Source organism: Dioscorea cayenensis, chromosome 20 (assembly GCF_009730915.1).
Source record: "Dioscorea cayenensis subsp. rotundata cultivar TDr96_F1 chromosome 20, TDr96_F1_v2_PseudoChromosome.rev07_lg8_w22 25.fasta, whole genome shotgun sequence".
NCBI classification, from domain to species: domain Eukaryota; kingdom Viridiplantae; phylum Streptophyta; class Magnoliopsida; order Dioscoreales; family Dioscoreaceae; genus Dioscorea; species Dioscorea cayenensis.
Window position 1 is genome coordinate 2,320,387 of NC_052490.1, and position 21,511 is coordinate 2,341,897.

Below are 21,511 nucleotides of genomic sequence, written 5' to 3' on the forward strand. Positions count from 1 at the left end.
ATCACTTCTCTCTAACCAAAATGGAAATGTAGGTATACAATGATACAAAAGTAATATTGTAGCAGTATATAACATGGAAAACTTCCATTGTCACGCCTCTAGAGGTACATAATCCTCAAAAGTCCTATATCTTTGTACATCTAATCACAAGGGGTAAAAAATCCCCTCTTCCCTATATTAGCTAATCCTATATGACTAAAACTTTAAAGTAATGAATCCAAATGGGGATGTTAAGAGAAGAAAACACAACGATTTATATTTACCCATTAGCCCGTAGGCAAATGCACCTTGAAGGCATGCCTAATCAAAAACCTGAAGAACATCAAACAACGAGCATCAAAGAATCAACTTAGCTCAATTCAACATCAACAAATCAATACACTAAGAATTAATCTTCTTTCCCAACAATCAAAAGGAGGAAACCCCCAAAGTTGTTCTCTCCTACTGACACCTCAAGGCCACTTCATCATCCAGCTTCCTTAATTGCAGCTTTTTAAAGATCAAGAACGCAGCGAAGCCGATGGAGATGGGGAAAGGGATGGAGGTCATAAGGCGAAGAGTGAAGGAGAGAGTGTGAGTACTAGGGTTACAATTAGGGTTAGGGTTAGAGGTTGAGCTGAGGACGGCATTGGCAAGGAATTAACGGATCAAGAAGAAGAAGAAGAGGATTTGGGCGTTCAATCATTCCTATTGAGAAGGGGGGAAGAAGATGGAGGAGACTGACGAACAAACAGGAAAGGGGTTTAGAGATAATCGTTATTGAGCTATTTAATAATTAATTTAAATTAATATATAATACATATTTAGTATATTCTATATAAAATATATATAATTGTGCCACTTAAAAAAGGTCTAATTGCCATACAAGTCCTTATAATTGTGTACTTTCTGTCTTTTTAGTCCTAATATTTTTTGGTACAATTAAGTCCTCATATTTGGTCGAGTTGGGTCATTCTAGTCCACTGCAATATTTTTATGTACAATTAAGTCCTTCCAATTTACACTTACCCATCTACACCGCGGACTAGAATGACCCAATTCGACTAAATATAAGGATTTAATTGTACCTAAAAATATTGCAAGGACTAAAAAGGCAGAAAGTATATAATTACAGGGACCTGTACAACAATTAAACTCTTAAAAAACTGTTGGAATTTGAAAACATAATTAATTTGTTTTGTTATAAAAAATGTTTGGATGTAATAAATATTTGGCTTGTAATATTTGTACTTTAATTAATGTTTAGGTAATAAAATTATTTATTTTCTTTTTTTTAATGGTTATCATAATATTCATATATTTATTTTATTTAATGATTATAAAAAATAAAATGTTAATTTTTAAATCCATTTTTAAATCTGTTTCTAGTACAAGGCTAGGAATGGATATTTTCTAATATTTAATAATGTTAAAATAAAATATTAATTTTTAAATCTGTTCCTAGTTCTTTTTATTAGAAACTGATTAGGAACAGATATTTTATAATATTTAATAATGTTTAAATAAAATATTAATTTTTAAAGTCATTTCTACTTCCTTTCTATTAGAAACGGATTACAAACAGATATTTTCTAATACTTAATAATTTTTAAATCAAATATTAATTTTTAAATCCGTTTCTACTCTCTTTCTATTACAAACAGATTAGGAACGGATATTTTCTAATATTTAATAATATTCAAATAAAATATTAATTTTTAAATTCATTTCTAATCCCTTTCTATTACAAACGGATTAAGAACGGATATTTTCTAATATTTAATACTGTTTAAATAAAATATTAATTTTTAAATCCGTTTCTAGTCTCTTTTTATTAGAAACAGATTATGAACCGATATTTTTTAAAATTTAACAATGTTTAAATAAAATATTAATTCTTAAATTCATTTCTAGTCCCTTTTTATTACAAAAGGATTAGGAATGGATATTTTTAATATTTAATAATGTTTAAATAAAATATTAATTTTTAAATCCGCTTCTAATCCCTTTCTATTAGAAAGGGACTAGAAACGGATATTTTCTAATATTTAATAATAATTAAATAAAATATTAATTTTTAAATCCGTTTCTACTTCCTATCAATTACAAATGTATTAGGAGCTGATGTTTTCTAATATTTAATAATGTTTAAATAAAATATTAATTTTTAAATCCGTTTCTAGTCCCTTTCAATTAGAAACAGATGAGGAACGGATATTTTTTAAAATTTTGATAAATCATATTTTTAAATACCCGTTTGGAAGCCGTTGTTATTAAAATTATATTTAAAACAATTGTTATTCTGTTGCTAAGCTGTTGCAATTACAAAGAGAATAAAGTCTGTTTCTAATATTCTGTTTTTAAATAGTAACTTTCTTGTAGTGAACGGTGCTCCGATGAAGTCCCGCTGGCCAAGCTCCGCTCCACTTAAGATCTGTACTGTACCTTCACTCTAGCCCCAACACTGTGAAGGGGAGAGGGTCACAGCCGTCCCCATGAAGAAGGAAGAATAATCCCCTCAAATGATCTAAATCTGGGCTTATAAAGTGGCTTTCGGGGTAAGCACAATCGTACTTAGGCTGTGTTTCTCCCCCTGATTATCTAGGGAAAGTCTGGGCAATTGAATCATAGAAATTCAGCATGAGCACACCCCTGCTCCTCAACAGAGCACGGTCATGCAAGGAGCACACAAACCGTGCTTTTTCTCCAGACTTGTGCTATAGTGATTTTCTACATTAATGCTACAGTGCTCAGCTTCAATGTTTTTGCTACCATGTCAGTGCTTTGCATGATACAGAATTCACCTGGGAAAATCAAGGGGAAGAACATGGTCATACTCAGACTATGTTTCACCTGTAACACTGTGTTTTGACCTCTTTTCACACTATAATTGTGCCAAATCCACTTCTTTTGCCAAGGGACATATTTTCCTGGACAATTATGCAATAATATCCATAGTAGCATCGAATCACAACAAATAAATGTTTAAAGACAAGATAAATACATGAAAAGGGTATAAAAATATCTATATAAAATGCACTCATAAAATACCCCCACACTTGAACATTTGCTTGTCCTCAAGCAAAACACATCAACACACAAGAAAGAAGATGAGTGCATGACCTTTAATCTCAATGTAATTGGAATTTCAAAAGTATAGAGAGAAGCCAGTGATTAGTGTGTGTTCATCTGATAAAAAATAATAAGTCTCACTCTCACAATGTACTCCCTTTGTGTGTGTGTGTGTGTGTGTGTGTGTGTGTGTGTGTGTGTGTGTGTGTGTGTGTGTGTGTGTGTGTGTGTGTGTGTGTGTGTGTGTGTGTGTGTGATTACCCTAGAAAATGTACCCCATGTATTGTTGGATCGACCAAGCTAACGATGACCTTATTTCTGACTAAACTAAGTGGGTAGTAGCTTCATACACCCTAAAGGTAGCGTTTTCTCCCAGTTGGTCATTAAGTAAACATTTGTATACTCAAAATCTGAGTACTCAAGAGCAGCTTTCACACTTCCAAGGTGACAGCTCTTTCTACCATCTTTTGAACACAAAAGTATACAATTCATCGGTAGGGCATTCAAAAGAATCTGACTTTCTGGGATTTTTTTTTAAACACTAAGAACCCTAATGGTCATTTAACTAAAGCCTTTCCTAAGCACAAGTGGCTCCACAATTAGGGTAAGGTGAGAAATAATAAGGTTCCCAAAGCAAGAGTGAGACTAATAATTAAGCTCAATAAAAAAACACTAACACACTAGTGTCTCCCTAGACATAGAGATTCCAAATCACAAAATCCTAGATCGTCCTAAGTCATGACTCATCACAATGAATATAACAGTAAAACCCTCCCCCACACTTAAACCGTACATTGCCATCAATGTACAAATGCGTACATTAAGAAATGAATCCAGGACACAAAAATTTAGGGAGAAGTTTTAGGAACTTTCCTGGACCGAGGAGTAATGTGGCTGCACTCAACATGTAGGTTCCTTGTTTCCATATGGCTCACATCCTACATGCAAAAAGGGGCACAAGTGAAGCTCAAGAAAAAGAAAAATAAGAGACAAAAGAAAAGAAAAAATAAAGGAAAAGACAGAATGGTCATGCCCAAGAATCATCGTTGTGGCTCTCATTCTCGCTAAAATGCCCTGCATTAAACAATAAAAAACCAATCAGCAATAACATGGAATTAGGGTAAGCACAGTCGTACAAGGAGCATGCAGATCGTGCTCCTCAAGAAGCACGAGCGTGCTTAGCCCGTGCTCAGTCTTGAAGTGTTTTAGAGCTCAGTTGTCTCTGATTTACAAAAATTCCATGGATTAGGCTTGCCAGCCTAACAATTAACAACAAAAATAAGCAATGAAACATGCACAAAAACACCGAGTATCGAACAAGAAATTTAGCAAGAGCACCACCATCTAAACAAAACAACATGAAGGAAACAATTAAAATAAACTAAGAACACAAGAAACACACAAAACAATAATTATTGCCTAGGTTACCTCCCAAGAAGCGCTTGTTTAACGCCACTAGTTGACATACCTGATCACATACCTTAGGGAGTCTTGAAGAGAGTGTGCTCTTCCCGGCTACTAATTGCACAGCTACTACCATTGAAGCAAAAAATTACCTGCCATTGAGGGATACATGTTAGAGGCTTGAACCATCTTGTTTTAGGCCTCCAAGCGAACAAATTACAAATGGAATTATCTAAGCTTAATACACGCAAGGGTGGGTCATTAGATGGTTTAAGTTGCACACCCACATTTTCATCAATTCCCAACATCTTCTTCATGTCTTGAATGAGTTCATTAACCTTACAAGAAGATTTGTGTTTCATTGTCTTAGAGTTTGCATCATCTTCTAACATTTTGGCTTGAAAACACAAGGGTTCTTTCTGGCCATAGCTTGCCTAGTTGATTCCAATAAATGAAAATTTTGTGAGCTTACAGGAGAATTCCTTGAGAGATATTTGGTCAAACTCCAAGATATGTGACATGGTTTTAGGGGTTATCTCCATATTCTTCATTTTTCTATAATCAGCCACCTCATGTCCCATTCCTCGAGCTTTCATTAATGACAGAAGTTTCAAATATCGATGCTTAGGCCTCCAAGGAAACAACCCAGAACATAGTTATTCAATTTCAGTACAGGAAGATCTAAAGATTGCTTCAACCTTATTGCATGACTTAACTTCACCCCTTGAAGTGCACTTTTCTTATATAACCATTTATTCTTGTGAGAATAGGTTACTTGGTCAAACTCAATCACGTATGTCTCATTCACCTCTTGAATTTTTGTTTTCTCCCATGTTTTCCCCATGTCATTTGTTGGTGGTGTATCTTCTACAATAACTGTAACCAACTCTTGATTTTCCTTATCCGGGGGAAGTCTCTCTCTCTCTTGTAAGCGTAAGATTCTCCACAACTGAGCCTACATCCTCCTTATGGTTATACCAATTCACTTGTTCGAAATCAATTGAAGTCACATGAGAGTCTTCAATCAAGGAGTCGTGGAGTGACTCTATTGATGTCTGGTGACACACCCCTTGTGTGTGTACCGCAAGTACATGAGTTGTCGAAGTAATAAAGTACCCTAGTGAGTGGGTAGTCGTATCCACAAGAAATAATCCTCAGAAACACAAGTATTTCTATTTAACTATAGTGAAGATGATTTAAGAGTGGTGTGAACAATATCAATGCAAATAGAAATAAAGTAAAGAAGAAAAAAATGCAATAGAATAATAGGAGAGGCAATTGATAGAAAATAGGGCACCCGGACATTGCTCATCCTAGGACTATTGTTTCAAGTGCAAGACCAATCATTATGTCTCCTAACTGATGTCTAATGAGTCGTGGAAATCCTAAGACACATGGTCCCAAACCTAAGGTCAAACATGACTAACCCTCACACTATACCTCGGCGGAAAGGGATACTCTCGATGACTCACACTGTGTGGGGTTGCATGAAGATTTGGGGACTCCGAGTAATAAACCCTATTCTCTAACATAGATCTAACCCTTTGGTCCAAACGAAAGACCCCTAGTCATAATTAAGCCCCAGCACTAAGGATTAGTTCAGCACTTTACTCTATTGCTCTCGCAACTAAGCCCTAGTGGACTTTATCTCTTAGCACTTCACTCTATTGTGACCACAAAAAACTCTTGGAATGTGGAGGTAGGATATATCACATCGTAAGGGAAAGGGGACGTTCCACTACCTCTCAACTCACCCTTTCGACCCTCTCCAATCTATCTTTGTCTAACCCTCGTGGTGTATCACTCATCCACAAGGATTATCAAGATAGATTCTCAACCCTAGTATCACTCTAAGGGAAAATTAATTCAACAAGCATTCAAGGTTGGAACTCAATTAAAAACATCAATTAAAAAAACATAATAAAAGATCAATGAAAGAAAATCATCCTAGGGTTTACAAGTCCAAGCACCTACTAGGGGTTTAGCTCTCCATAGAGCAAGATACAATCAATAATGAAATAAAATGTAAAAGCATGCATTCCATAAGTAAAACCCCCTCGTAGTCCTTATTGATGGTCTTGTGGAGTTGCCTCGTCTTCTCCAAGGATTTCCTCGTTAAGCCTATGGCACACCTCGCGGAATCGATGCCGACGAAAGCTCCCCCAATAACTATCTTCCGAAGGAACACAGTGTCGAAGAACGTAGAACCACTCCAAAAAGCTAGCCAAAGCATCTCTAGACCCTAACCGCAAGCAGCTCAAAAGATGGGGAAAAGATGAGAAAAAGATTTCTCAAAACGTCTGAAATCGCGACTTAAATAGGACTAGAATCGGGCATCCACATGGGCGTGTTGAATTTCTAGAAAACTGATTTTCTACGAGCTATGTACAGTAACATCTACAGTAATTTGCTACAGCAATTTGCTACCGTGGACTTCTATAGTACTTCGCCAAAATACTCCCGAATCCACACTTTTCATCAAGGCCACATGAATGGGCACACATCCATGCGGTAGATCGCGTTGCGTCTTCAATCCACATTGACAAAGATCTTGCTAACATTGCAAAAGTTGGAACACATGAGTGTGACGGCCTTTGTGCCCCTCCAATTTGTATGTTCGCTCAAGCACAATGGAGGTTGGCACACACTCACATGTCTTTGAGCACAACTTGCGTCCTCACATTTGTTCAATCCAAGATTTCATCAAAAATTGCATCCACGGTCTACTTTTGGTTTCTTTCTTCCATACTTGTCTCCACAACCCTTCTTGTACAAAAGAACATAAATACACATGCATAAGCGATAAAATCTAAGAAAAGTAATGCTCAATGTAAGAAAAGAATACTTCTTATTACTATTACACAAGCACTTATCATCTGGTCATAAACTTCTTCATTTCCACTTCCTTGCACACTTTTATCCTTAACAAGAATTAGAAGTCCTTCCCTCAATTCGTGAAAAGTATCATGCCCAAGTGCTTCAACATTATCATTAGAGGCATCCAGAAATTTACCTTCAGCTGATGTGCTTCATTCTAAGGTGGGTATCTCTTGTGTCATATTATCCTCCTGTCTCAAAAATTCCCAACTTTCCATGCTAGGGTTCATCTCAAATTGAATTGGCATATCTTACATTACGAGTGGTGTTTCTTCATAGAACACAGGAGGTTCAACACTGAAGTTGGAAACCATGGTGAATCATCTTGGGTTTCCGGAGGTATCACATCACCTAAACTCATTGTTCATTAACACTGTAATGTTCCTTCCTCAAAACTTGATACCGCATCTCTTAAGCTGGAAATAGCATGATAATCCTCGATGCGGCTAGTGTGACTAACTTATGTACGATACGATGGTAGATCTGTCAAACTTTGCTCTTGTTCGAAATAACTTGGATGATAGTCAAATGAGAGACTTGTAAGGTTTCTCAAGGTTGCAAGCAGTTCATCCATAGCTTGACTCTCCTGAAATTAGGTAAAAATCAAAGAATTAGAAAATAAAACAAAAATAAAAGCAAAAGAAATACATACAAAAGAAATAAATAGCTAGATCACTAGAATCCTAATGTTCCTAAGAGTTGCCAGTCCCCGGCAATAGCTCCAAAAACTTAATGCATTCTCTGCAAGTGTACGGTCACATACAAGTAATACAATAGTATCCCGTGAGGGGTAGGGTGGTCGAACTACAAGGACTAGACTCCAGGAACTAATTGATCTTCTTGACACAACGCATGCGAGTGTGATCACAAGTGCACGGGTTGTCAAAGTAATAAAGTACCATGGTGAGTGGGTAGTCGTATCCATAGACAATAATGATCAGAAACACAAGAATTGTTATTTAACTATGGTAAAGATGATTCAAAGTGGCGTGAACAATATCGAGAGACGCAATAAAATGATAGGAGAGGCAATAGATATAAAGTGGGGCACCCAGACATTGCTCACCCTAGGACTATTGCTTCAAGTGCAAGACCAATCATTATATCCCTAACTAATGTTTAATGAGTTATGGAAATCCTTAAATATACGGTTAGAAACCTAAAGTCAACCGTGACTAACCCTACTCTATACCCGGCGAAAAGGAATGCTCTTGACACCTCGCACTTTGCAAGGTTGCATAAAGCTTTAGGGACTCCAAGTGATAAACCCTATTCCCTAATCTAGATCTAACCCTTTGGTCCAGGCGAAAGACCCCTAGTCACAATTAAGCCACAGCACTAAGGATTACTTCAATGCTTCACTCTGTTACTTGTGCAATTAAACCCCTGCGGAGTCCTCTCTTAGCACTTCACTCTATTGTGACCGCAAAAAACTCTTGGAACAAGGAGGTAGGATAAATCACACCGGAAGAGAAGGGGACGTTCTGCTACCTCTCGATTTACCCTCTCGACTCTCTCCAATCTAGCTTTTTCTAATCTTTATAATGTGTCACTCATCTGCAAGGATTACCAAGATGGATTCTCAACCCTAGTGTCCCTCTAAGGGAAAATCACTTCAACAAGCATTCAAGATTAGAACTCAATTAGAATATCAATTTAAGAAACATAATAAAAAGGTCAATGAAACAATATCATCCTAGGTTTTATAAGTCCAAGAACCCACTAGGGGTTTAGCTCTTGATGGAGCAAGATACAATCAATAATGAAATTGAATGTAAAAACATACAATCCATAAGTAAAACCCCCCTTGTAGTCCATATCGATGGTCATGTAGAGTAGCCTCGTCTTCTCTAAAGGTTCCCTCATCAAGCCTAGGGCACACCTCACCGAATCGATGCCGATGAAAGCTCCCCCAATAACTATCTTCTAAAGGAACACGGTGTTGAAGGACGCAGAACCACTCCAAAAATCTTGCCAAAACCTCTCTAAACCCTAGCCACGAGCGCCTCTAAAGTTTGGGAAAATATGGGAAAAAGATGGGGAAAAGGATTCTTCAAAACGCCTCAAATCGTGACTTAAATAGGTCTAAAATCGGGAATCCACACGGGCATCCACACGGGCATGCGGAATTTCCACACACCCTTGTGAATCTCTAGGAATTGAATTTTCAGTGCGTAGTGAGCAGTGACTACGACAGTGATTTGTTACAGTACATTGCTACAATAAACTGCTACAATACTCCGCCAAAATGCTCCCGAATCCACACTTTTCATCGAGGCCACATAATTGGGCACACATTCATGTGGTAGATCACGTTACATCTTCAATAAAATCACATTTGACGAAGATCTTGCTAGTGTTGCACAAGTCGGAACACATGAGCGTGACTGTTCACTCCAGCACAACGGAGGTTTGCACACACTCACTTGTCTTTGAGCCCAACTTATGTCTTCATGTTTGTTCACTTCAAGATTTCATCAACAAATTGCATCCACGATCTACTTTTGGTTTTTTTCTTTCATAATTGTCTCCACAACCCTACGTGAGCAAAAGAACACAAATACACATGTATAAGCGATAAAACCTGAGAAAAGCAATGCCCAATGTAGGAAAAGAATGCTTAGTATTACTATTACACAATCACTTATCACTTCTAATGTCTAACTGGATCACAAATTCAGGATAAATACGATAGCTAGATACCCTAAAAGATGGAAAGATGACAGGTAAGAGCTAGAAATGAACAAAATGAGAAACACAGAGATAAAGCAATACCCCAGACTAATCTCCTTAAGAAATGTATATGGACTTGCTTCTAATGAGTACCACGTACATCCTAAGATCCTTATGTGTGCTCAAAAGCAATGTTGCATCTATGGTTCTCAAATACACCATGTTTTGCTAAGGTAACTATGGGTTTCATACACATCGAGTTTTGCAATCACACAAAGCGACTACAACTATGGCAATCCATTCACCAAGGTTTACCTAAGCAACTATGCAAATCAAACACGTCAAGTTATGCAAACATATGATTTAACACAAGAATACACTAAAACTCCATAGACATTAAATGCAAGTAAATCAACATAACATATAAACATCCAAGTTCATAAATCCAAGGCACCAGAGAATGGTTAGCCGCTCATAGTTATACAGATCAATATATGCTAAGGAAAACAAAAGAATAAGAAGCCATGAAAGACTCCCCTCTTTGCTTCTAAACCACTCTAATTGTGCTCCGATGAAGTTCTGCCGGCCAAGCTCCACTCCACTCAAGATCTGCATCGTAGCTTCACTCCGTCCCCAGAATTGTGAAGGGGAGAGCATCACAGCTGCCCCCAAGAAGAAGGCAGAATAATCCCCTCAAATGATCTCAAGAAAGTCTGGGCAATTGGATCACAAAAATTTAGCATGAGCATGTCCTTACTTCTCAACAGAGCATGATCGTATAAGGAGCACACAAATCGTGCTTTTTCTATAAACTTGTCCTACGGTGATTTTCTACAATAATGCTAAAGTAACTCAACTGCATTGTTTTTGCTATAGTGTTAGTGCTTCGCCTGATGCAGAATTCACCTGGGAAAATCGAGGGGAAGAACACGGTCATGCTCAGACCGTGCTTCACCTGTAACACTTTGTTTTGGCCTATTTTCACACTGTAATTGTGTCGAATCCACTTCTTTTGTACAAGGACCTATTTTCCTGCACAATTATACGATAATACCTATAGTAGCATCGAATCACAACAAATAAATGCTTAAAGATAAGATAAATACATGGAAAGGGTATTAAAATATCTATATGGAATGCACTCATCAGCGAGTTACAAAATAATTAAAAGAGTAAAAATCTGTAAAAGCCATGGAAATAAACCCCCTTGAATTCATGATGATGGCCTTGATGGGTAGTCTCAACGTTATGATAAATTCTTCTCTGAAGCTAGGGTCATTGGTGGCTTCCTTGATGCTATGAAGAAGGAGAAATCGATCAAATTTGGTGAAGAAATGTCCCTAAAGTAGCAAAGACCACCTCTCCAAACCCTAGCCTCCTTGCCACTCAAAAAGCCGTGAAAAAGTCTTCCTAAAATTGGCCAAAGTGGTATTCTATAACTAGAAATCATGACCCCTCACGTGCTACCACATGCCCGTGTGGGCTGTAGAATTTTTCACACACTCGTGTGGAAATTTTACACGGCTTCATGACCTATCTTTTCTTCCTATTTCTCTCTAAAAGCCATCATAACCCTATTTACATAAAGGAACACCAAATACAATTTATGAGCCATAAAATATGATAAAAATGATGCTTAATACATGTAAAACATATAAAAAAAATATGTTCCCAGCTTTGAATACACTTTGAATACAAACCAACTGATGGTGACTATAAGAAGCATAACGTATGTATACAGTGTCACCTATGCAAGAGACTTGGCCATGTAAAAGTACATTGCCTGTTCAAGGAAAAGGGAACCAATGTTGCCGAGGAATTTGAGGTGAGTCACCTCTTCATGGAATAAAGTGTTTCAGAAACAATACAATGGTGTTTAGCTTCTTGATAGTGGGTGCTCGAATTACATGACCAGTGCAAGGGAACTCTTTCAATACCTTAATGAAACTGTGAAGCAGAGTGTGAGGTTGGTAGACAACAAGGAGATATAAGTGGCTGGACAAGGGACTATAGCGATTGATTCAAGCTCAAGGAAAGTAAAGATAATTAAAGATGTTCAATATGTTCCGCATCTAGATCATGACCTGTTAAGAATTAGTCAACTAATGTGGACTAGTTAGTCTATTATGTTTGACAACAAGGACTGTGCTATTGGTGATAAAAAAATAGGTTTATAAATAGTCAATGTCCCGATGACAAAGCACTAGATGTTTCCATTAGATGGGAACATTGAGTGTGTAAATGTGGCCATCGTAAATAAGATGTCTTCCATTTTGTGGTTTTTGAGATATAAGCACTTGAACATCAAAAGCTTGCAAACATTAAGCTAGAAAGGAGGAGCCTGGAGAGCATCTTGTCCTCTGGAGTTGGTGCATGCAGACCTTTGTGGTCCAATGCAGGTGGAGTCATTGGGAGGAATTCTTACTTCCTCCTATTTACTGATGATTGCACTAGGTTTAGCTGGGTTTATTTTCTTAAACATAAATCATAAACCTTTGAGAACTTCAAGAGGTTTAAGAACTTAGTGGAAAAACAAGCTGGGTGTTTTCTCAAGGCTCTCTATAAAGATAGAGGGGCAACTTCGTGTCAGGAGAATTTAGAAATTACTGTAAACTGCATGTCATATAGAATAAACTCATGGCTCCTCACACTGCTGAGAAAAATGGTGTCACCGAATGGAAGAATCACACGGTGGTTGAGATGGCAAGGAGTATGATGAAGGACAGGTTAATTCCCACACATTTGTAGGCTGAAGGGATGGTGACTGCCGTTTATCTTTTGGACTTATCTCCAACCAAGGCAATGTCAAAGCAAACGATATACAAGGATCTCAAAGGTATGAAACCTAATGTTGACCACCTCCATATCTTTGACTTTATTGCATATTGTTTGATAAACTCACAGTAGTGAAAGAATTTGGATGCAAAGTTGGAGAAGTCCATCTTTATTGGATATTACACCGATACTAAAGCCTACAAGCTCTACAATCCAAGTACTAGCAAGGTGTTGTTGAGTCCGAATGTCTTATTTCACCAATACTGAGGCTGGGAATCAAGAAAAGGTGATGATGTTTCTAGCCAATTCCACTTGAAGCTCATAGAGGATCTGCTTCAGGCAGTGTAACCAATTCTAATGAAAAGTCCCACTATTCTCTACCTCGAGTTAATGATGTTATAGCAGAATCTCCTACTTTGCAAAGAAGTCCAGCCTTGAGGCATGTGATGTCTGAAGATTCACCCCAAAAGATACAAAATTTTAAAGCAACTATATAAGTCTTGCACTTTTGCATTAGCTGTAATTGACCCTATTTCTTATGAAGAGGCTGCAGGCTGACAAGAATGGGAAAAAGCCATCGCTGAAGAAATAAACTCAATTGAAAAAAATTGTACCTGGGAACTAACCAAGTTATCAGATGGAAAGAGAGCAATAGGTCTTAAATAGATTTTTAAGCCAAATATTTCTCTGATGGCAGTATTGACAAGAATAAAGATAAGTTAGTCATGAAGGGCTATGCACAGAGATAATGGGTGGACTTTGTAGAGGTTTTTTCTCCTATAGTGAGGATGGAAGCTGTTAGGATTTTTCTTACTGTTGTAATGCAGATAAGATGGTCAGTCATCCAACTCGATGTGAAGTCGGTGTTTCTCAATAGAGAACTCCAAGAAGAAGTCTATGTCAATCAACCAGAAGGCTTTGTCAAGCTTGGCTATGAAGACATGGTATGCGGGCCTAAATAAGCATTGTATGGGATCTGTCAAGTAGCGAGTGCATGATATAGTAGGGTTAATCAGCACTTCATGGAACTTGGGTTCCAAAAAAGTGAAAATGAACCAATAATCTAGAAGAAGGTGAAAGGAGATTTTGGTCTTCTACTAATATGTTCATATGTAGATGATATCATCTACATGTGGTAATCCATAACGTTAGTAAATAAATTCGAGGCTAACATGATGAATACATTCGAGATGACGAACTTAGGATTATTGAAGTACTTGGTAGGTTTGGAAGCAAAACAAAGTAAAGGGCATGTATTCATATCACAAAAGAAATACGCAAAAGATCTTCTCCAAAGGTTTGACATGCTTAGCTGTGACACACCCACTACAAGAAAAATAGGAATTTGGCACGATTTATTTGGCACGGTTTTAATTCCGTGCAAAATTTGTCACGGAAATTGGCACGAAACACAATTTAGTGACAAAGTTGTCACGGTAATTGGCACGGTTACTAAATCGTACAATTTTGTCACGGTATTTAACACCATTTATGTTTTCGTCTAAAATTTAGACTAAAAACCGTGCTAAAAACCATGACAAACACATTAGTCACGATTTTTGGCACGGACAATCCTAAACAATCCCAAAACCATAACAATGAAGTCCATGGCTTTTGACACGGTTTTTGGCATGGTCAACCCTAAGCCGTGCAAAAAACCGTGACAATGGAGTCCATGGTATTTGGCACGGTTTAAGGTTGACCATGACAAACACATCATCGCTTTTTTTGTCATGGGGTTTGGCACGGTCAACCCTAAACCGTGACAATGGAGTCCATGGTATTTTGCGACGCTAGCACGCTTTAGGGTTGACCATGCCAAAAACCGTGACAAACATATAATCCTTTTATTTGTCACGGTTTTTGGCATGATCAACTCTAAACTGTGCTAAAAACCATGACAATAGAATCCATGATATTTGGCACGGGTTTTGGCATGGTTTAGGGTTGACCATGCCAAAAACCGTGACAAACACATCATATATTTATATGTTACAGTTTTTGGCACAGTCAAGCTTAAACCGTGCCAAAAACCGTGACAATGGAGTCCATGGTATTTGGCACGGTTTTTGGCACAGTTTAGGGTTGACCGTGCCAAAAATCGTGACAAACACATCATCCCTTTCTTTGTCACGGGTTTTGGCACGGTCAACCCTAAACCGTGCCAAAAACCGTGACAATATAGTCCATGGTATACGGCACGGTTTTTGCCACGGTTTAAGGTTGACCGTGCCTAAAACCGTGACAAACACATCATACATTTATTTGCCACAGGTTTTGGCACGGTTTATAATAATTTTACTCTATTTATAATAATTACATAATAATTTTACTCTTTTGATAATAATTATGTAGCCACAATAAAAAAAACTTTTTTTTTTGCATAATATTTTTATACAAAATCTCTACTATTTTTCACAAAAATATATTAAATTTGGTAGAATAATTTAATTACCCATACATATAATATTATATCACTACAAGAAAAATCTCAAATCGCCACGGAAAAATTGGAAAGGAAAAAAAATCGTGACAAATTTGTTACAAGATTTGACACGAAACTAACAAACCGTGTCAAATATTTAATTTTTTTAAAATATATTATTTACTTCCGTGCCAAATACTATGCCAAATATAAAAATTTAATAATTTTACATAACAGTGCCGAATATAGTGCCAAACATTTTTAAAAAAAAAAATTATTAATACCGTGCCAAAAATCCAAATATAATAATATATGAATACCGTGTCAAATACAGTGCAAAAAATATAAATATATTAATATCGTGCCAAATACCGTGACAAATATATAAATATATTAATATATTAATGCCGTGCCAAACATAAATATAATAATATATTAATAATGTGCCAAATACAATGCCAAACATATAAATATAATAATATATGAATATCGTGCCAAATATCATACCAAAAATATTAATTTATTAATACCGTGTCAAAAACAGTGCAAAAAATATAAATATATAAATATATTAATATCATGCCAAATACCGTGACAAATATATAAATATATTAATATATTAACGCCGCTACTAAATATAAATATAATAATATATTAATACCACGCTAAATACAAAGATCAAAAAATATAAATATAATAATATACTGAATACTGCTACAAATATCATACCAAAAAATATTAATTTATTAATACCGAGATCAAATACAGATACAGAAAAAATATAAATATATTAATATGTTAATATGGTGTATTTGGTGCCTAAAATATATTTAATATATTAAATATATGTTAAATATATTTTTTCATTTTTATTAAATAGAGACACATCACAGATATTAAATATTTAATAAACTAATTTTTATTAGTTATGATAATTAAAACAAAAACAAAAAAACAAAAAAACAAAATTTATTTCATAAACCCTAATCCCCTGCACCCCATTCAAGCTTTTTCACCGCCATTCATTGCTCTCTCTCTCTCTCTCTCTCTCTCTCTCTCTCTCTCTCTCTCACGGCCGCCATTGGAGGAGCTACGAGGAGGAGGAGAAGCGATAGTGAAAGGGGGGATCGAGGGCGGATGCGATCGGTGGTGAGCTCTATAGGGTGTTGTTTAGTTTTGTTTTTTTGTTTTTTTGTTTGAAATTCCAAAGATCTGGGGAGAATTCAAAAAAGGAGTTCATTCTAGGGTTTGAATCTTCTTTTCATATATCTCTCTGTTGCCATTGGAGGAGCTGGAAGGAAGAGGAACATCGGTGACGATTGGTAGTGAGATCACTGTCTTTAGTTTGTTTCTTTTCTTTAAAATCCGGAGGAGATTCAGAATAATGTGTTCTTCTTAGGGTTTGAATATGTTTTCCCTCTCTCTATGGCCATTACAGGAGCTCGGAGGAGGAAGGGAAGCATCAGCGTGAACTGGCGGATTAGAGGTGGTACTGATTGAGGTGAACTCTTTGGCGTTTTTTTCTTTTTCTTTTGTGTTCTTTTTTTTGTTCTTTAATTGTTATTCCAAGTTGTGCATTCCATGCGATGAAAATAGCTTTCTTGGTGTTCTTCGCTTCATTAGACCTCATCAAGCTACAAAACTCTGCCTCTGCTTCTAAGAAGTGCCATCTTTTTGTACTGTATGGCCTACTAGCTAGAGATAATCAAAAAACCATGTAAAAACAGAAGAACCAAAATAAATTTATTTAGCATGAACTATTCTCATGGTTTTTAAACTGATGAATGATGATTTGTAGCTGTAGTTGCAGCCCATAGGATTCTATCTTTGTATTAGTTATACCATGCATCCTCTGCTGCCATCTCCACAATTAATGTTAGTTATTTTTCAAGAAATAGACCTTTTCTCTTTATTGTTATATATATATATATATATATATATCTGAGTCTCTGGTTGGAAGATAGACAGTGTCCATGATGAGTTTATTGAGATGTAGATATATAATTATATATCTTTGAACACATGGGATTAACTCTTCCCATGCATATATGTATATATAAATATTGCTGCTATTTGAGCTCTGGATTTTCTGGCCTTTGGTGCCTTTTCAAGTTCTAGTAGCATAACAAAAAAGCATAGTAAGTTAGAAAATCTTTTTTAAGTCAGGGAAGCAGGAATTCTTCAAGTTCTTGAACAATTAACCTGCAAAATTGTCTGATTTTAGTATGAGCATGTTGAATATAAATAGTTAAATACAGAAACAAAAAAGCTATCTCCTCTTGCTCTTCAGCTCACCAACGAAGAAGGGAGTGACATGCCTTAGTATCGATACAGATCATCAAAGATTGAATAACTGTTACTATTTAAGGTTTTTGCTTCCTATTCAGCTGCCACTTCCTCAAGGATAGATTTTGTCTTACCTTTCCTGGCCTTTGGTGCCTTTTCAGCCTGCAATGAGGAGAAGTCTCAATTATAATTGAAGAAATAAAAAATGTTACAATGAAAGTACTTGTTTGCCTTGCTTATGAGATTCTCAAATGCTTCTGGCCCATTCTCCTTAATAAGTCTCTCTGCAGCTTGTAGGGCATTGTCTGATTTACCGACGATGTCCTTTTTGCGTGGTACATACCAGATATTAATCTTTCTTGTGGTTAATTTTGCTCCTGTAAGATGGATGTTGCAATCTTTAAACCGTGGATAATATATGAAACACTAACTAATTGCTGATTGTTGATATATAAATTTATGCTTGCAAATTTAAACATCACTCCCAAGCCCTTGTCACTTCTTGAGAGAGCCATTTATGCTTGCAAATTCTCAGTGAACGTCAATTAAAAATGCAGGTGGAAAGCTTGTTTACCAATACGCCAAGAAGAGGGCGAGTGAGCCAAAGTGCCTAGTAACAGGAAAAAGAATTCAAGGAGTATGCAGCCTTGTTTTCCCCTAATTTTTTTCTTCATTGTTTGTATGATTGTATTGAGGTTATAACATTGGTTGCTGTGATTTAAGTTAACCTGTTGTTCTTTGCTGGATAATCTAGAGATTTTCTTGTCTAAAGATTCAGGTATGGAAAGATTTGATTTTTGTTGATTGAAATTGTTTTTCAAGAAATGTAAGGATAATCTAAAGGGTAATAACGTTGTTTGCTGTGTTTAATAATTCTTAGCTAGTAAGTGTTTTTGGTACACTTGATTACTTACTGAGCATTATGTTATTCCTGAGGTGTGGTTTTTTTTAGCATCTCTTTATTTTACTCCATTTTTTTAATGGTTTGTGAAAATGCAATTTGTTGGCCTAATTGCCTGTCATTTATTCATTCATTGAGATCTCATCTCAATATTTTATTTTATTTTTTAACTTCATGGAAATAAAGTAACTCTATATTAGTGCATGCTTGAGGAATTATTTACGAAAACAGCTGTTCCAGCCTATTTTATGAGTAGTTGAGAACTACTTTTTTTCTGTTTTCATTAATTCACATGCAACTTTTTGAATCAGAAGTATATAATCGTTCAAGCAATGAAATTAATTATTCTAGTAATGTAGATAATTTTGATGCAACAAAATATGTAAAAAAAAAAAATTCAAGCATCTGAATGATCATTTATATTATTTGCAATTTATTAACGAGACAGAGATTTGGAAAGTAAATAAATGAGAAATCTTTAAAACTGAAAATTTTGAGAGTGTTTTATTCAACATTAAAGTAATCAACAAGCCAGATAAGCGCTCACTACTACATTGTTCTTTATAGGGATAATTTATGTGATTGAATCTTCAAAAGGCAGTAATATGATGGCATCCACCTTCTGTTATTATTTTAAATTAACTCCTAGTTAAAGGCACTCAACCCACTTAGCATGATCTTGGTTTCAGCACTGGATTACTGAGATACCCACCCACCCAAATTTATTAAATATTTCCCCCAAGTCCAACCCAACTCAAGTGAAAGTTAGTTTTGACCTCGACCCCATTGAAACTAATATAAAAATATTCTTAATAGTACTATATATAGAGGCATCACAAGATCCACTCAGATAATAGCCTGTTTTAGAAAACAACAAGAGCAATGGGTTGTGATAATTAGGAATGCTAAAGTTTAGAGTTGTTATTACCCTTTAGATTCATTATTCTTACATATTATTATTTATGTTAGACTTGGTGTTAGATCTGTTCTGATATTGATTTTTGTTGGTTATTACGCAGGGTACCTGTGGATCCTCTTGAATGGCAGATTTCTCAGGATGCAGCCAATAGCATTTTCGCCTGCCTGGCTAATACAATTGGGGCAGCTGAATCTGTCTTGAGGGTCGCTCAAACAGGCCATGACAAAAGGCTATTCTTTAAGGTTCTTACTCTTTCATACTTTCCCGCCTAATTTCCCAATTTAATTAAATACTGAAAGGTCTGGTGAAGTGCATGTAGTGAAGAAAACACCATAAGGCACTCTTAGGATTTTTGGCCGCCGTCTCATCCAATGCATATGGAATATTCAACTCTTCTTTTGCTATATCCATGCATGCATTTATAGTAATATTTTCACTAACCCTGTAAGTAAAACTTATTATTGATCAAGTGATTGCTATTCTGTATCTCCTGGCATCATTGGGAAGATTGGCATCAGGAGCCACTGTTTCATATGATGGTAAGTGCACATGATAGTCCATTATTATCCACATTTCCTTGAAATATTTCCTAGTTCTTCATTGAGCATTCTTGCACAGGATTATGCATATTTTGTTTGTATCTTTTTGGTCGAAAGGCTCCCAATTATTCCGTCACATCACTGCTCAGTCAAAAACAAGAGACACCCATCATATCTTGTTGAATATATATTATTATTGTCCAAAAGAAAGAGATTTCACTCCAAAGCCTTGTTCTTTATTTGTATTATTATTGAATCTGAATCAGATTCTCACTGTGCAATTGTTTTTTTTCTATTTGGGAAGATTAAAAGTATTTATTTTCACTCAATAGTCAATATCCAATTATTCTCATGTCAAAGTAATTGCATTGTTAATGGAGCTTAGTACCATTCTTATCATACAACCCTTTTCTCAACCAATCTAATACTGAAAGTTATATTTTCTGGTTCTTCTTTCTCACCTGTTCATCCTGTCTAAGTTGCTAAATATGGACCAATGCTCCAATCAAGAAATAATCATATCTTGAGGTCTGAAGTTCAGTTATTTCTTGCTTATCAACCAAAGCTATAGGAGACATTGTTTACTTGTCTAGCAAAGTGATTATGCAATACTTTTGGAAAGCTAGTGTTCAGTAATTCAATACTTCCATACATTGTTTATAGATGTATTTGTACTAGCATTCAATACTCCTTCCCAGCTTTTCCTATTTCTTCATGTGATAGATTGGTCCTTGTTTTGCATCCAGACTACCCGAATTTGGTTGATTATTTTGGTGAAATGTTCTTGGAAAAAGAAAATTTATATTCAAACAGTAAGTACTCATAATTCCAGTCTTGCAGTGAGTATTTATTCTTCCAAATCAAGATAGAATTTGTTTTCTCACAAAAATTTGTCCCCTCACTAGATAATTCCTATGAAGTGAAGTTTATATCTAGACTTTTTTAGCAAGTTTAGATGGCAAAATAAGACTTACAGAACTGTAGCCAACCCAAGTCTTAAATATCAACTCACATGTTGTTTTAACACTAACTATTGATTTTAGAATCATTATAAGATTTAATGATTTAATTATTTGCAGCTTTGAGTTTGAGACTAGTCATGTCATTAAAGTGATTAAAATTATCTTCTTGCTTCAACAAAATTCATTTACAGTGTCGGTATACCTTTAAAGCTTGGTTTTCTTTCCGTTCTTGTTCTTCTGAATATCTCTGTGCCAAATGCTTTCATTTGTCAAGAGATGTTGAGTTAATGATAAGTTTCCTAAGTGTTTAACATAATGTTGTGGAATTGGTAATGTGTTGTTTTGTTGAATCAGTTTGTTGGATTCAATGGAATTTTGGTGTTAAAAATTCCAATCCAGATTATATGTAGAATTCTTTTTAAAAGATGGTTCTTTTAAAATATTATGAGAATGGTCCCTTGGAATTATAGTAGTGTTATAGTACTACACATATATATTGTAGAATATTGTATAAAGTAATACTATAACAGTATTTTTTTTATTTAAAAAGAATTGATGAACCACTATTATTAAATTGAAAGAAAGTACAACGACCTCTCATCAACTGTAGCAGTATTTGTCACTTTGTTAAAAGAAAGAAAAAACTATGTAAGATGAAAGATCTAAGAGAAAGTGTGGAATTTTTCAAAGACTTTCTGG

At 35.7% G+C, this 21,511-nt stretch overlaps 2 long non-coding RNA genes across 2 annotated transcripts; both read left to right on the forward strand.

Moving 5' to 3' along the window:
- The first annotated feature begins 16,227 nt into the window (after positions 1-16,227).
- LOC120251913 lies at positions 16,228-16,704 on the forward strand. Its single transcript, XR_005533521.1, has 3 exons — positions 16,228-16,354; positions 16,451-16,527; positions 16,644-16,704. It is a non-coding gene; the product is annotated as an uncharacterized LOC120251913 (long non-coding RNA).
- A 523-nt stretch (positions 16,705-17,227) lies between these two features.
- LOC120251202 lies at positions 17,228-19,554 on the forward strand. Its single transcript, XR_005533397.1, has 2 exons — positions 17,228-18,128; positions 19,412-19,554. It is a non-coding gene; the product is annotated as an uncharacterized LOC120251202 (long non-coding RNA).
- Positions 19,555-21,511: the final 1,957 nt, after the last annotated feature.